This window comes from Acyrthosiphon pisum, chromosome A1, assembly GCF_005508785.2.
Source record: "Acyrthosiphon pisum isolate AL4f chromosome A1, pea_aphid_22Mar2018_4r6ur, whole genome shotgun sequence".
Taxonomy (NCBI): domain Eukaryota; kingdom Metazoa; phylum Arthropoda; class Insecta; order Hemiptera; family Aphididae; genus Acyrthosiphon; species Acyrthosiphon pisum.
The window spans coordinates 125,665,483-125,683,796 of record NC_042494.1 but is presented as its reverse complement, the minus strand read 5'-3'; positions in this window follow the sequence as shown (position 1 = coordinate 125,683,796).

Below are 18,314 nucleotides of genomic sequence, written 5' to 3'. Positions count from 1 at the left end.
TGTATACGAAAAACGATTCTTTGCGGAGACGGTTTGTCAGTCAGGATATTTTATATTGTTATCATATTTTATTATAGCCTGTAAGTTGAATTAATATTATAAATTACAAGAAAATAAATAAAATCGTTATTTTTATATCATTTCTATGGTGATAAACAAATCGTTAGAAATTAAAACCCCATTTTATGCTCCGCTCAGAATCTAAAATAATCTCATTGTTAAACACTGTGGATTATAATTTCAAAAAAAAAATTAACAAAAACACAAGAAGCATGAGATAATACAAAAAAATTACGAAATTTAATAATATTATAAATGATTTTTAAATTTATATTATAAATAATTTCAAAATAATATCTTTTTTAAATGAAAAATAAACGAGTGCTTTACAATTTTGAAACAATTTTGCCGAAAGTAAATATAACAGAGGAAAATTGCTCAATGTGGCAAAAAAAACAGAAACAATAATTTGAAAAAAAAGTTGCTCAGTGTAGCGCAGAATAAATTACAATGAAGATAATAATAAAAAAAAAAGACATCAGTCAAGACGAGGCCACTGGTCACCTCTACAGCGTTCTCGCGGCTGGACCTGCGGGGCGTTCAAGAGTCGTGGGTGCGTTTACTCCGGACGCGAAGACGACCATGGAAGCGGGTGGAACCCGACCTCAACGGCTGCGAGAGCAACGACGATAGGCGACGAGCGGCTATAGTGCGCGATGTCGTGCGCTTGACAGTACTGCTGCAGGACGTGCTGAAGACGACTATTACGACGGCGACGACGGACGTGACCAAAGCTCGGAGTAAGCGATGAAGACTATATAGTCGGTAATTAAATCGGTGCTTCTTTACCGGCGGCGATGACTGCGGAGGCGTTGTGACTCGGTCGGCGGGATTAGACCACTGGGCGTAAAACCACGGAGAGAATCGGCGGACAGCACCGTAACGCGCCGCTGTCCTGATACTCTCCGTGATTTTTGCCCTAGCCTGGCATCCTGTCAGCGCATCCAAAGGCCTCGCTATGCACCGCTGAATACTGAAACGTTTCGTTTCCGCAGATCCAGCGCTGCTAACATCCGTGTTCCTAGCCACCATATAATTATAGTCATCCGTCACTCGCCCGCCTTGAGCTCTGTGGTTTCCGTCGCCACCGTCGCGAGTCGTCTTCGTGCAACGCTGCAGCAGTCGTCACAGTGGTACCGTCGAGGCGGCGTCGTTGTCCGCGCCGGTACCGCTAGCCTCCATCATCGTGTCGTCGACGTGGTCGTCGTTTCCGCACCGAAGCAGCCGCGGTCCGCCACGCCTCCAAAGAGAGTTCGCGACCCGCGTGTCGGCAACCTCAAGCGCGCGCGATCAGGTAGCGCCACCGCAAGTGGCCGGAGAACGTGTGTTGGTGACTTACCACCGATCACCCCCATAAGTGTACTATCACGTACTTACCTCGACCCCACATCGCTCGCCTTGTCTGCTTTCTTTGACCTGAGGAGCGGACGTTTCGGGATCTGCGGACGCTTTCTCATCGTTAGCAACCTAAGCAAATTACCACACACCCGGCCCGTTTAACTCCCCTCCACGCGGCGGCCGTGAATCGCCTAATCCGCCCTCGTGAAGTTACTGCGTGGGTTGCTGGGTTAACTCCCTAATCAAGCTCGCCGTCCAGATCCTTGCCTCTCCCGAGCTCTCGGTCGGCATTAGGTCGTTTACAACGACCTCGAAGTCACCGATGATCACTAAGTCTTCCTCCTCCTCCCCGCATTACATTTCAACCTTTCCGTTTACATAAGCGTCTTCGCGCTGTACGTGCGGTATGGAGGATAACGTTTCTGACACCAAGTGAACCATAGCATCGATTGGCGATGACGACCATCCGTCTATATTTGTCTATATCATCAGTGTCAGTGTCCAGTTGAAGATGGTCTCTGTAGCCAAATTTCATGACTACGATATCCTGGAGCACCGACTGGACGGTCGTTTTGATTTGGCGGACGCTGGAATCTGATACCACTGCAATAATGAGGTCTTCAAGCACCTCCTCGGTGATAGTGTCGATGTATTCGGAATCATAGAAGTTTGATATAGTAATTAAGATTAGAGTCTTATATTGTACGTGTGACGTTGAATAATAAATTGTAAATAAACAAATTAGATATCGTTTTACGCTGTTGTCGAGCAAATCAATTATCTCCCAGACGACGGGTATAACGCGCGTAGCAGCGAGTACTAATTGGCCAGTATGATTATATGAATTTGGGCCTGTCTATTTTTCTAAAGACCAACAACGATTTTTTTTCTTAAAACCAAATTTACAAAAAAAATTATATCAGATTTGAAATTTTTAATTTCAGTACCTATTAAAAATAAAAATGTGTTGTACCTACTATACATGTAATGCAAGCATCTGTAAATTATATAAAAAAAAAGTTTAAAAATATTGATTAGAACAAAAGTTATTTTATTTGTCTAGTCATCCTATTAGATATAATATAATACCATAATATATTAATAGGTAATATAAAAATTATTATTATTATTAATTGTATTCGTATAATATTTGTATAATATTTAAAAACACGGTTGGCTGAAAACAAAATTAAAATACTATAGTCAGCTATTTATAGAAACGGATGTCTTCGTCTCCAAAATCACGATTCATTCTCATAATATAGATATAACATTATAATATTTAAATTGGCAGTCCATTAGTTTATTATATTAATATATTTACTATATTGTAGTATTTATATAGGTATACACAGAGAGGGCACACCTAGTTGATAATACGAATTAAGAAGACTAAAGGCTAATATTTTATTTTATAATAAAACTCATTCATCCAAGAAAGTTTAAAAACAAAAGATACGACAGTTGATGACTATTGACATAAATAAAAGGGCAGTATAGTTTAGTAGGTACTTTAATATTATATAAGAGGTCACTCGATACTAAGTTGATAGGTTATAATAGGAATAGGACCGAAACTAATTTGTACTATTCCTTAAAATATTCTTTTAGATTAGAAACTTATCTGTAATCTGAAATGTAATAAATTTAATTGGGAATTTCGTTGGATATAAATTTTTTGGTTTATTTAATTACAAAAGTATTTATTCAATTGATTTATATACTTTCATTATATTCACTTGTGTTGAATATAATTATTCGTTGAACTATAGTTTTATTTAACTTTGATAAACTCTCAGCTTATAAATTGTTAAACAAAAATGGCTTTTATTAAAATAGTTTTTAAATGATAATTAAAATGCAGTTCTTGTAAGCACCGTTTAATCTTAAAAAGAGACTAATAAAAATCCGTTAAACAGAAAATTGTTTCGGCACGTGACGCATAGGATTTAAAGGCGTTTTATGTATTCATCTCGAATTCTTTGTGTTAATATCATCCTGTTAACCTTATCTTTAAATAAGAAAAATAATATTTTATGAATTTATTTTGTTAGAAGTCTTAACTTTTTTATGACTTTTAAATTCTCAGACTAAATCGACAATTTTTTATTTTTTATGTACATCTAAAGTAAAGTTTCTTCATTCAACTTCTTTGGAAGAAACATTAAAGTAAATCTTTCAGTTTTAAAACAGTAAATCTTATCGACCTTGCAGTCCTATAACGCAAGATATAGTATTTTAATTTCTTGTATTGTACTCTGTTGTATAGTAGATTTCAAGTATACCTCGCCATTTATCATTGATATAGTTACTATTATAATAGGTGTGTTGCATTTGAAATTTTGAAACCAATGATAAATCATTACAATGTATGAAACAACGAATAGCGATTCTTAACAAAGTAATCTATTTTTAAGAATTGTGTAGGCATTTGTGTAATTATATTATACTCATGGTAATATTATATAATAATTATAATTTTATTAATTCGATAGGCTGAACAAAAAGTCTTCAAGAATATTGAATAATATTATACCGACCTCATTATAAGTTAATGACAGCAAAAGTAATAAATATACCATTGGGCATTGAATAGTATGAATAGGTTTATGGTATAATAATAACTTAAAATAAGTTAATATATTTTGAAAAATTCATCGTGTATGGCAAACAATAATAGACGTAATAATGATAAGTTTTAACTTTCAAGTTCTTATGATTAATATAGTTTTTAATTACAACATAATAACTAAATTCGTTACTTTTCAATTTAATAAGTTTCGACAAAATTATAACTTCAAACTGTTTCTGGAGTTACTCTAAGCTTTTTATTATGATTCCGGTTAATTCCAAATTGTCATGATTTTTTTACTCACGAACAAAGATATTATCTAAAATAAAAAAAGACTTTCTAGTGTCAATAAAATAAATACCACAAAATGTGATCACAATTTAAAATTAAAATTATATTGTGTTGTATTAATACTATTAAACATACATAACAGTATATACATTAATTCAAAAGTGTGTAGTAATTTAATAATTATGTCTTTTTAATTACAACGAAAGATGGCAATCAAAAATATAATTTTAGCAAAATGTGTCATGATATATTCAACATTTACCTGATATATTTTAGCACCGCATTTAATTTCTTAAACAAAAGCCGTAAATTTTCCACGAATCCGATTATCAAAAAATGATTCCGTTCTCGTGATGTTAATAATTTACGACGTTTTGCCGTATCACTATGGATTTATAATTCGAGCGGAAAAATGACACACGGGAGAGGTAGGTAACAACCACGGAGTAGTGAGTGAGCGAGCGAGCGAGGAAGAAACGAGAGAGTGAGAGAGATGCGATACATTTGCATAAGTGATATTCGTTGGTTTTAATTGGCAAAGAGATAACGCTGTTTATACGACCGTGTAAGAGACTTGTTCCTCAGAGTTTATCTCGTCAGATGAGGAAATTTACATAGGGACCTAAAAGACTGTCTTGGAAAAGGCACACGATGTCTTTTGATAGGGTGAATTTTACCGCGGCTTTTATGATCGCGGCCCACGCCAAAAAGCCCCACTGCACCACTGCACCCTCTTGGGTTTCAATTTCGATTCCTTTTAGTAGTAATGACAAATTACAGCTGAGGTGAGAGGTCGTACGATACCGATTTTGAATGCAACCGTTATATTATTTACATAATAATATATATGCCCTTTGCGACGTTTTTTAATTAATGTTAAAACTTTTCCATATAATATTATACGTTCACTACGAAATAATATAGTAAAATATATTTAATAAATTACGTAAAACAAATAAAACGAATAAACGTAAGATTAAAATTAAATTTAGGTACAATTAAATGGTAAGAAAGACCATTATAATATTATAGGTAGCTATACTATATTGTATAGTGTATATTTCATATTGTTATGAGTTTATGACTTAAAAGTTTTATACGATATTATAATGTCGGTTTGATGTGGTAAAATCATATAATACCGTTTTGATTTTAATGTTAAACAGTTCCGGATATCGAGAAATCGACTATTATTATTTATTATCTTCATCCTGTATTAAAGTTGTACGTTACATTATTATATATTTTTTGTTTATTATAATGACGTTGTATAGCTATAATATTATAGTTTAATATACTACCACAACATATCCGTAAATAGAAATGTGTCACTCTGTCACGTAAAGGTATTATTGTTTTATTCATTAATATATAGTAATCATGTTTTGTAAAGAAAGATTTATATTTTAGAGATGAATATTATTTTAATTATATACCCTCTCTTACGGACTTTTTTTAGAATTAGAAAATAACACAATATTACAGTCGTTTTGTCTAACTTTCAGATCATTGTAAATTGTAATTTATCAACTAATAACAGAGATGTTTAACCATCGAAATAATGATGGATCACTCATACCTAAATATATTGAAATTAATTATTTTATTTCATAATCCTTATATTAATAAAATAACTTTTATCATAGTTAATATTAATTTTAATATACAAAAATAGATATAAATGAAAAATAAGAAATTAGTTAGATTATACTGGTATTATTACTAATTATTTATTAATTTATTATAGTTACTAGTAAGTAAGGCCCAACTGATTGCATACAAAATTGACGAATAAATCAAATTACTTTATTAGCATTTTTGATATTCCTAATATATTATGAAATATTTATAATCTGCTAATTGCATTATAATAAAAATTCAATAAAATATTATATGGACTTAATATTGCGTGTTGAAAGCTTATTTATACGCCATGATTAATTGTACCTATATTGGTATACTTCTATATGTTCGTTATAAAAATACAAATAATTGTGAACAAATTTGCGCATCGCAAAAAAAAAATGGTAAATAATGTAAATAATTTGAATTGCTTATGAAATACGTTATTTATTTACATCCGTATGACAACCGTATATACATATTGAAGAACAAAATATTCAACTCGTCAATATATAATGAATCTAGTTTAGTCTGTTCCGTTTTATTATTATCATTTTTTTTTTTGAATAGGTATATACAAACACATTTTGTTTAAATTATTGTAAACGCAAGCCAAAAAATTATTTCAGTCTAAACGACTCTCCCCACAAACCACCGTTGTATCGTAAATGGTGAATTTAATTTGTAATTTAAGCACTTTGTACGCATCCTATATTATTTTGTTTATAATAATTTTCCATCGTGGAGGGTTCTACGCTGCAGACACGCATAATGTATATGTGAGCAAACAATAGTTATGATTTGAATATATCACCTGGTCATAAATATTTGATATTTTTTGTGCTTTTTTTTTTTACCAATTTGTGGAAAAAGTTTTCGATTAATGATCGCTGTTATTTTTTCTTTCACTAACACCGCCAAAAATATTTCCATAGCTACAGTCAGTTATTATTGTGTGAACAAAATATAAAGCTACCAACTGTGTATGCGTGGCATTCGTCAATGCTGGGTTTTAAATAATCAGAAAAAATTGCTATCATGCAATTTTTGTTTATATAAACTTTTGTTAAGTCATATATAGAACGATACTTTTTGGTTGCCGTTGGAAATTAAAAAAAAAGCTTCTCCACCCGCCGAGCTGCCAATTGGTTACACCGAAGACGTGGGTGAGACTTTTTTCGTACCCTTCCTTTTTTGGTCAAACCAAAAAGTTTAATATTTAGTTTAAAGTTTATGGTTTACATATAGAAAGTTATTAAAAATATAAATTGTATATAAATTATGTAGGTACCTAATATAAATATAAAAACGCATACTTATAGGTATAATTGTTGTCATTGAGTGTTGATCGGTGGTCACCGAGTTTGATTGTGACGGCAACTACTATATAAAATGTATCAAGGTAAAAAAATACAAAAGAAATATGTAATAAATTAATAAACTTTATACAAATTATATTTTTAATAATTTTCTATTATATGCAGTAGGTACACCACAAAGTACCTTGATATAGACGAAATATGTGTCTGCTCAATAACTGTAATGGGTGTACTGATCAAATAATAATAATTATTGACAACAATTATATATTAAATGATATGTATATTATAATATTATTACATAGGTATTATGTTTAAAACACATGTAAAGTGAAATATATTAAGATTTTCGGTTTGGCTGAAGAGTTGCGGATTGGCCGAGGATGGGAAAAGGACATGATTTTCGTAGAAAACGGTTTTACCCGAAGACGTTTGGGAAAGCGCGATATGACGCAAAGTACACGCAGTTGTCAATATAATGATAATAAAACTCGTTCAACACAATATATTATGATATAGTTAAAAAAAAATACGCAGACAGAGAAACTCTCACGCAGGGCAGTGGAAAATGACGTGCGTGCACGAGCAAACGTGACGAATGCGGCCAGAAGTTTTAGTTTCCCACACGATCTGAGTCGGGTTGGGGGTGAGATTAGTTACGGCCCCGGCGCGAGCGGTCGCTCGAAATCCGTCTCGGGTCGAACAGCCGCGACCGGTGACAACGGCGACGATAACGACGACAACGACGACGATATGGGAACACGACCGTATATTATCGTTGTTGTTGTTGTTGTTGTTTTTCGTTGTTGTATATAGTTATTAATATTGATGGCCTTTGCGCCGCATTTGCAACGGTGCGTACGGAAATCGTATGTACATATTATAGCCATATAGGGACGACGGGGGAAAAACAACCCCGCTCGATGACGCGCGTGCGGAAAGGATTAGCCGTTTAACAGCACAAACAAAAGGCTCGCGCGCGCGTATAATATATTATTATAATATGGTCGTCAGTATAATAATACTCTAAATCAGTTAAAACTATAACGTACCTATATAATATTATAATATGTGCGTATTGTAAATTTGATGCTCGTGTAACAGTGTAAGAAAGAGTTTTTATCTAACTAATTATTATGCAGGCAGGTACCAATAAAAAGAGTTTGTACAGTATGGGGAGTTTGTAATTTGCACCAAAATGAGGGTATATAATGTGCATCATCGCAGGTAATAAAAAACAGAGTTTGTAATTTGTGATTTTTATTTTAAACGCAAGAGCTCGGTGATGAGAATTTAAATATTTAATGAGAAAATTTCAAATAATTATTAAAAATATAAATTATGAAAATCTGAAAACTAAAAATTAACTGTTTTCATGATCATTATTTAATATTTTAATGATCTGTTGTTCCAGATAAAAATGTTCCATTATATATCTATTGGAAAATACAATATTTCATATTTTCATGAGGACCGCTGTAGTTCAGAGGAAATCGTGCTTACTTAAGGGATATATTGCAAATAAATGTATGGACAAATCGTACATTTTGCTGGAAATATTTAACAATAATTAGTTACAAATATGAAAAATATAAATATGTGCGTCACATGAATATGCGACAATTTGGTCGACTGTCGTATACAATTTACTATTGATCGTGGATAACTATTAAGTCTGACTACCTATGGTTCATTAGAGTTCATCACATTGAAAAATGCATAAATCATAAAAAACCCTAAATAAAATACCTATAGGTTTGAATAGTTATTATATAAAAATATTTAATATGTATACACTCGACTAATTTACTTTATATAAATTTACTTTTTATATAAATATACAATCATCCAACCTACTTACAATAATTTGAACATTTTATTAAGGTTTCCCAACGTAAAAATATTTATGATAGTTGTACAAAATATGAAAATGAGATAAAATGTTAAATTCATAATTTGAACCATACGTATACTATATACGGAATATAAGTTATTTATTATAAAGCAGCGTCTACCTACAACAGCAAGAGAAAATGAGAAAATGGACTTGGGTATCTGGTTAATGCACCGTGGCCTTAATTTCTTGGAACTACGCATAGCCACAGCACAACACACGCCCAGAAAATTTTTTAGTTCGTGACCAATAATATGATCGGCGGGTGATTCAAACAAACGTGGTCATGGTTACCACCGGATCCGTTATCGCAGTATCCGTATCCTACTGCGGGCTCGCACAAATGACCGACACCACCACATTGGGTTCTATCAGGATTTTCTACTCTGTTCCATCGTGTCGGACGATATTTGGATTTCCTTTTCATGTGTCATCACCATAATGTTTAGCATGGAAAAGCAGCGTTTTGTCAGTTGAGTTAAAGCGTAATAGCTAGCACGTCTCTTAGCCTCGTGTAAATCCCTAGGGTTTAATACTTTAATGTACTTAATTCAAGATATGATAATACGACAATAATTATAATATCAGTTTGTATAATAAACACAATACAATTATAATTGGTTCGCATTATATAGACAATAATAAATTCGTTGTAACAAACCTTAAATAATAAATTGTAAGACGAATGAAAAATTAAATTATTTCAACACTAACACCATGGAAACTTCATTTTTATGTGGTTACTATGCCTGAAATAAAAAAAAAATTAATATTAATAATTTTACAAGTAAACAAAATTCTATCAAATAATAGGTACTATAAATAAATTGTTAGCTACCTGAACTTTTTCAAGTTTTTCAGGAAAAAAGGAGTGCGAGCATGCTCAGTGGAACACCGCAAGTATATACATTATGCATTTTAATAATTCATTATCACAAGGGTATATATTGTTAAATGCAAAACCTGAGCACATGTGGTATTACACTCAAAATGTATACCCTAGGATAGTGATAATAGATAAGGATGGACACATATCCTGATCATTTGAAGCACATATTAGTGAAAGGTATCAGTATTAAATGAATAATCTGGGGATGCACAAAGGAAATGTCGCATATTTATCTATTTGAATTGACGCATGTACATATTATAAATCAATTAGCGACCAACGGCTAACGCATGCGCACACAGCGACTCATATTATTATAAAATTAATATAGCAATTTAGTGTATAATTTTATAATTTAACAAATTTATCAATAGGTATACCGTATACAGTTAATTATAAATAATATAAGATGAGTTTTAGTATTAGTGGTTTTACAATGGTGTTTATTTTATTTATTTATTTTTTATATCCTGTATACAACATTTCTACCAGAAGAAGTGCTTGGATTTCAATATATAGTACCTTATTTTTTAGCAAATTGGATCAAGATGGTACTCTAGAGAGAAAAACCACCGACAAATCACAAAAAAATAACCGGCCAAGTGCGAGTTGGACTCGCGCTCGAAGGGTTCCGTACCATCATTAGTTATAAACATGCTGGCAACACTGCTTATATTATATATTCTAGAATTTTTAGTATTTGTTGTTATAGCGGCAACAGAAATACATAATCTGTGAAAATTTCAACTTTCTAACTTTCATGGTTCATGAGATATAGCCTGGTGACTGACGGACGGACGGACATCGGAGCCTTAGTAATAGGGTCCCGTTTTACCGTACGGAACCCTAAAAACCGCTAAAAATGGGATTTTAATTTCTAACACTTTGTATATCATCATAGAAACGAATAAAAATAAAAATTACGATTTTAGTTATTTTGTTGTACCTAATTTATAATATTAATTTAACCTACAGGCTATAATAAAATATAACAACAATATAAAATATCCTGATTGACAAACCGCCTCCGCTCAGAATCGTTTTTAGTATACAATGATAATATGATATCATTGAATTCAAATTTCATACAATTCATTACATCCAATCCATACAGTGACCTAATTGTAACTTACTATACATTTTGTTATTTTATATTTTAACAAATAGTTTTCTACAGAATAATAAATAATCAAATATTTTCTTTGAATAAATTACATTCGAACAATGATACATAATGAATAGATACATAATTGAGTACGTATAGTACATACATATTTATCAATGGGAAAATGGTATACACACACCGAAATCGTACAAATATACGATTTAAGGTTTTATAAAAGTTTGAAACCTCAAAAACGATGGAAGTCGATGCCCGATATGGCATTACAAACAAATGCCGCAGTCGACGAACAAAATTAGATGCCATCCGTTCCATCCACTGAAGTTAAGATTTCGACGGATTCACTGTATGCAGTATCGACTAACAGCGCAGTAATAACACTTGAAACCACAGAACTTATCGATATCGACACGATGTTGTCCGTCTCGCCACCTTGCACACCGGTTAAGCCAGTCGAATCCGACGCACAACACTTTAGTTCAATACAGAACACGAAACCACAGCTAATTGGTGATGCTGCAGAGTCAAAAAATAGCTTGACAAAACTGCCGGGCCATGAGACGGCCAGCTTACAGGAGATGGTAACCGGTGGTAGTCGTGGAGATGCTGTAGAAATGCAGGACAAGGCAGCAATATCGCGACCACACCTAGACGTCGCTCAATATGGAGACGGGCAAAGAGATTCGCTCAGCGAATATTTTGCTGCGGGGCTAACAGTGACATAGACCATTAAGTATTTGTGTCTGGCTGCCGGCTGGACACCTTTGTTCGCGGGACAATGTTTTGTAAAAAAAAAATATATATACCTATCAAAAAAATTATAAATTATAACTATGCTTCCGTAATAATGTTTATGTAAATTGTATAATATTGAAATTGTATATGTAAATTGACTTGAATAAAATTGTGTGTTGTTATATAATATTTTATTTTTATTTGATAATATTATTAATAAATATGTCAACATGCTTGTATAAAGTTAACATGCGGCTTGTGGAAATTCTATGTATTTTGTTCAATGTTCAGGTATATTTACGGTTTTTTTTACTTTTAACTTTTAAGTAGAATATTGTGTAAATTGTTATGAATATAATTTGAGTTTGTAGCATTGATGCGAATAGTTAGTATAGTTTTGGTAGTGGTAGGAGGATCTATGTATCAATACGTATGTATCAATTAATTCATAAACTTTATTAAATCATTTACACCATTATATAATCATATAAAATCAAATTTGTTGTACATTTTTCAGTTTTTGAATCCAAAGCTTAGCTGATAGGTTCACTGATCGCGGAACCTCTCGTAACACATAAATTAGGATGTATAAATTCACGGGAAACTTACTTTTTTTTTTAACTTCAGTAAATAATAATAAAAATCACACTTTTATGCCAATTGCCTTCTTTTACGACTATTATTTTTTAACTCGCTAGGTACATAACCATATAATAATTACCCGACCGACTGATCATCACCACCATCAGATCACGAGATTCGAGTAGGGGTATGATCGCGGTGGATCGTGGGGGTGGTAAAATTCGCTCCCTGCTCGTACACAAAAGCGAAAATTACGTAACATCTCCGCCGTGGTATACACGAAATATACCTTCGAACCCTAACGAAACGAAAACAGTTAAAAAAAACCGCTCATAATGTCCCGTGTAAATTAAAAATGTTTTCGAAGTGCACCACGCAGTCGTATCGTTCCGGTCGGTTAAGCCGATGAAACTTTTTTGGACTACATATAATATAGTGTCGACCGCCACCGCCACTTTTCGAGACGCGTCAATTTTATCGCAAAAACGATATTTTAAAACTGTGTTTTTGACTACCTGGGCCTTAAAATAATAACGACAATAATAATATTAATCGTAATACGAACGCGGTGTCGAGGTGTGGTTTCGATAATATATTATTATTAATATTATATGGCGCAACAACAAACGGATTACGATCATAATCGCCAGTTGCTGCTCGAACGGGTTTTAATTAAAACCTCTCTAAACGATGTTTTTCTCCCACGGGCTCGATGTTGATAATAATATTGTAATTTATATAGCCACATATATACGCGGTCTCTGGTGCACACGACCCTGTCGTCATCGACCTCCACCGCAACTCCGCGGTGCGGTAATTGTTAATTACCTCGTCGAACATTGTGCGCAGACCTTTATAATAGCTATATATTATTACGGTGTATAATACGTCCCTTGCATATAGAGCTGTTTATTCACCGCGATCCGGTTGCGAGAACACGCTCTGCGACGAAAGAAAGCTGTGTAAAATGTAATATATTATTTTATTTGTACATTACCCAGCTATAATATTATATGAATGCATTATCGAATCTCTGTCTAATAACATTATGATATTCTTAGGAAATTGTATTATCTCTGTTATATTTTTAACACGGAATGCCGGATTGTTTGATTATTTGAAATCATATACTCTATAATTATAGTTATTATGATTTAAGGAGTTCCACTCTCCGTGCTCTTAATACTTTTAAAATTTACAACTTTGTTATTTGTTGTTAATTTGATTGCTAAATTCCGGTGTGAAAATGTATACAATATGTATGTTTTTGGAGGTCAATATATTGTGTTAACTGATTATAAAACCACATTCATCTATACCTATACTCGATCTAGATAACTGTACATTTATAACCAAGGCTGGGCATGAACGAGTTAAAAAGTTAAAGTTAAGTTAATAAGTTAATTTTATATTAACTTTTTAACTTAACTAGTTAATTTTGGCTTTTCATTAACTTAACTGTTAACTTACTAAATTTCTTTTTTAACTAACGTGTAATTAACGAGTTAATTTTTCATTTCAAGAATTAAGTTAAGTTAATTTATTTTGTTTTTAATTTTATCATATTTCACTACTTCAGTATATTTCATTTCCATATCAAAAAATATTTACCGTGAATTGAACTCAAGTGAATGTGTTTAATAAATTCCAATTTATTTAGTATAGGGATGGCATCAATATTTAAGGAATATGCATTAAAACAGTATTTTGTTAAATTATTAAGTATAAGTACCCAGTGGCGTGCTGAACAGTAATTTTTTGAGGCAATTGCCTCAAGGGAAATTTGGGTGGGTGGGTGGGTGTGTTAGTGTAGATGTGCAACTTATACCTAAAAAAACTTAATAATATTTATTACCTATTTTGAATAATAAAAAAAAAATAGTGAAAAAACTGTTGGTGGGGGGGAGGGGGATTGAATTGTATAGTTTGCCTCAGGTCTGCTTGTCAGTTCGGCACGCCACTGTAAGTACCTATATTAACTCAAATAATAACGGTCAAAAGTATAAGTTACAATTTTACAATAGGTACTGATGTATGTTTCAATATTTGAAATCGACGGAAATCATAAACAAAAAACCAAAATGATTATCATTGTTATAATACAAAGCGAATAACGTTAAACTAGCATATTTTATACTGCATAAGCATGTACAGTGATAAAAATAAATATTATAAAATAAATATTTTTATTACTGCATAGAATTGTAATATCTAGAAGAGCACGTAACAGCAAATTAAAATAAAAACAATAATAATATACGAAATATTTTTATTTACGAGTAATCAATATTTTTTTCCAGTTGATAAAATTAAGAAAAAACTTCAATTATATTTTTTTTTTAACGTTTCAAAGCTTTATTGTGATATTATATCGATATTTGACAACAAACTCCTTGAATTTTCTGAAAATGATAACGATAGAAATACTTATATATCAGCTATATCGCATAATTTTGACACAATTGACTCGTACGTAAGCTATTTATTATAAGTAGGTACTAATTATAGCTACGTACACATATTAATGTGGGATGTGCGATAGTATCAATTATAGTTGTCCGGTATAAGTGGTATAACTTACTATATAGTAATGACTTCTGACTTTTGAGTGTTAAAATTTTTTAACTTGAAAATTAATTGCAATTTTTCCTGACCTTGAAATATTTTGTGAAAGATATTATTTTTTGTATTTTCATTGGAGCTACAATTAATGTACATTGTCAGTTAAAGGTACCTACAAATGAATTTTGATAAAATAAGGACGTACGGAACTTATATAAATATAAATATGATTAAAATGGTTTGTGTAACTATGTAATATTATATTATAGGAATAAGTATAATAATATAACTGTAATTGGTATTTACATATAGTTGTGTCAATGTTACAGTGTGTATATATAGGACATAGATACCTACTTAATAGACATAAACACATAATAATATATCAACAATGTAAAAATTACAAAAGATTTAAGAAAAAACAATTTATTTGATGATTTTTATATTTTATATAAAAACTGAACTACTTGATGAAATACAATTATGCAGAAAAGTGAAAAGTAAGCAGTGAAATAGAACACCATTAACAAATATCTATAAATTATGTTAATATCAGAACATTCAGAACTAGTAATATATTTTAATATTGATATAATATCTGCTTACAGCAATTATTTCAAAAATATTATTCATATCACACACATAGGTACATAATGTTTATATTCCCAATGATGCTCAATAAAGACATATTTTAGTTTTACGTTTTTATATTATTATTTTATTTTTCACCAGAATGAATTAATATTTCAATGAAATTTATTTCTCGATGTATACTGTAGTTGTAGTATAGGTACCTACTGTATAGTACATTATGCATACCATCAATCATTACAATACATTCGTACACCATATCGTTTGTAAATCATTTATTATAATAATAATTTACACATATTACGATATCAGTGTAATAACACGAATCCACGTTGAACTCTTTCTCGTGCGACGACTGCACCAGTGGTACATTAAATACCGTGACGATGGGTGTGACGGTAGCGATAGATGGACAAATTGCCGGTTATTGACGCACGCCGCACGTGTCCGGCACGCGCGCAGTATCAGTTACGCATCCACCGACGTCCCTTTAATTTTTTAACATAATATATTAATACAATTTATAACGTCATAGCATAACGTATATATCGCCTCGCAGCCCACTGGTACCATAATTGGGAAGCCGAAACGTGTTTGACGTTTTCAAGTTATCGGATTCGTGTCCAAAAACGGTTTAGGTTTTTAAAAAATATAAATGTTTACAACGAAAATAACAGTTGTATTATACATATTATTATAAAATATAAAACTCAGACCCGAGAGTTAAAAAATAAGAGCCTCAAAGGATTGACGGTATGGACATCGGATGTCAGAATCACAGAATAAATTAAAATGTATTATTAGTTTATTATATATTTAATTTATTGTGATGTGTCAGTAGAATTTCGGCGTCATAGAACGGAAAGTATATCGAAAACCTGTCAACGGTGACAACTCATCATATTTTAAAATTTGTTCAACAAAACATAATATTATGGCATCACTTTGTTATTTAACGGTACATCAGTTATCATTCAATAGGTACTCAATTATTGTTTTACACTACTATGGTATATTGGTATGCGTTGTACAATCGGAATTTTAGCAATAACCGGTAACCGATAAAAGACGGTTTATACCGAAAACCCATCAACCTTATATTAAACCGTTTATTGTAAAAAAATTATAATATGTTTCCAAACTAAAACATTAAAATGTAAATATGAAAGTGTTGTATTTTAATTTTATCTTAACTCTTAGGTAGCTTCCAATGTCCAGCACACGTCATGACAGTTTATGCAAATTTCGATATAACCGTTTAGATAGTGGTTAATTTGTTTATTAATGAATGACTGCCGAGCGTAGCCAAGCCAAACGTTTTTTAATATGGTACCCCCATTATATTTGTGCAGTACCTATAAATTAGAATATTTTTATAATTGTATACGTTTTGAATAGTACTCACCAAAGATTTATACAATAAAATAATATGCTTCAACGCATCAGTAAAACGACAGAATTAATGAATTATAATATTACCTATAATATTATTGTGCGAACGATATCATTATGATACCATACCACCTATAATATTATTATGTACGTGTATGATGTACCTACATTGAGTAGGCATACCGAAATGAACGTGCCATGCAGCGTTTGTTATTGTTTCACCTGACCTAAACAATAGCGAAGGTACGCGGGTTTTTTTTTTAATGACTATTCGAGTGCTTGAGAATTATAATATATAACTATACCGTTGTAATAAAATAGACTGCTCTACGACGTGTAGCATACTTTTATTATTCAAAAGTTACAATAACTCAAAATATATAATATTATAATAATCATTATTTTAATCCTAATTAATATATATTTATAATTATACTGAGATAATTTGTATAATTTTTTGGGTACCTATAGTGTAGTTCACTATTTCTACTATTTTGATATAACGGAATCGTCGGAATCTAATTCTTCTTATAATTAATGTTTAAAAAATTAAATAACTTCTTAATAAATGATAGGTTGAAAAATTTAAAATTACTAAGCCTATGGTAATACGTAGGTACTTATACGTTATCTGTTAAGTATTACAAAAATTACTTTTAGTATGAAATAAGTAAATGAAAAATGTATTAATTGTTTATAGATTATCAATTCAGACAACTACCTAACTATCCTAATTTCTTATAATTAAATTATGTTTTATGACATAATTTATCCAATGTTTTAGTTAAGATATTTTCTGTTAAGCGAGATTTTGAACGGAAGTCCCTTACAAAATCCCTAAAGAGTCATGAAAATGGAATGTCATATTTACTACGTAAAAAATAGTTATTTTTTTATGCGGTAAACTCATGTCTGATCACAGCTTGAACGAACCCTGGGGACCAATCGTTTATTTCAAAGCAGAGCCCAATGTATTCATCATCCCCTTTCAGGCTCCAGCAACTATTTTAGTTATTTTTACTGTATTTGCTTTTAGTGTAATCAAAAATCAGTTATTTTGCTTATGCTTTACGTATGTAGGTACATACAGTAATTTATTGTGCGTGTAAAAAGGTTATACAGTTTATAATCAATACTTACCAAAGTTATAATAATTGGTCTATATTATTATTTATTTTCATCCCATTTAAAATAAATTATATATTTAATATTTTAATATTTATGTATATCAATAATTAAAGCACCTAAGCAAACACCGGATCACACAATGTATTTATATATGTATATGCAATGAATAATATAAGTAGGACAGTCCCGTGGAGCACTGTAGTCTTTAAATTAAA